Raw genomic sequence first — 1,189 nt, 5'->3', positions numbered from 1 at the left:
TGCTGGGGGGACATAACAAGAAGGCACCCAGTACACGCGTTCAATGATTCTTCTGTTGAAAGCGTTATCGAACTTGTTAGGCCCAGGCCGTGGGCCCAAATTATTATTTTTTTTATCAAAATATATCAATAATTTATATACCCCTTTTACCCCAGCATGAAATATTCTTTCTGTAATTTATTTGGTATTTCTTATACCAACAATTTTCTCCTTTTTTTTATTATGATAATCTATTCAAAGTTAGTAAAAAAAACATAAGAAAACCATTTCAACAGCACTTAGCATTTTAATCAGACTGCAATAAAATTGATTTTTAACAACTTTTTTAAAAGTCAATTTCCACAAAGAACGCTCCCTCTTAGCTTAATCTCTTCTCTTGAAATTAAGGTTTTAAGGGTTTCAAGGGTAAAAAAAATACTCCCCCTTAATCTCTTCCCCTTCTAAAAAAAATTCGAGGACTTTTGTTTTAAAACCACTTAGTTGTACAATCACTTAACTTTAAAAAATACTTAGCTTTAAAAACACTTAGTTTTTAAAAAAAAATACTTAGCTTTAAAAATACTTAGTTTTTTAAAATACTTAGGTTTAAAAAACACTTAATTCCTAAACTCTCCCTTTTTGACATAATAAAAAAAAATTAGTAGAAAGATGATTTTGAAATAGATGTAAGGCTTATAGAAAATTTTCACAAAAGGTTTGAAATGAAAATTTTGAAATACAACCGTTTGAAAAACACATTACTTTTCAAGAGAGTTTTAGAAAGATTAAGATAAAGAGTGTTAATAATCAAATTTTAAAAAATATGATTTTGTCAATGAAGAAAAGATTCTAGAGTCCATGCATGCATGATTTAAAAAGAGTGATTAACTTTAGAAAATATTTGAAAGTAAATCAACGAAGAAATTGGCCTTGGTAAAATGTCTAACTTTGATTACTAGCTGACTAACAAAAAATAGCAATTTTTAATAAGTTAGTCAAGGTAATTGTGAGTTTCTAACTGGTCATTTATTATGAAAAATTACTTAACTTAATCAATGTTAATTTATATTTTTAGCCTAGATTGATGAAGATGCACTGATATAAGCATCTGAAGTATAAGCTTGACCTTAAGCATCACACACCATTTTAAGTGTCTTAGTACACAAGCAAGGTAATCCTAATATACTTGTGAGATGTTGGTGTAGGATTG

This window comes from Curcuma longa, chromosome 5 (genome assembly GCF_044706935.1).
Source record: "Curcuma longa cultivar G26 ecotype Majalengka, Jawa Barat chromosome 5, ITB_CL_G26_1.1, whole genome shotgun sequence".
Classification (NCBI taxonomy): domain Eukaryota; kingdom Viridiplantae; phylum Streptophyta; class Magnoliopsida; order Zingiberales; family Zingiberaceae; genus Curcuma; species Curcuma longa.
Note: the sequence above shows the minus strand (reverse complement) of the source record.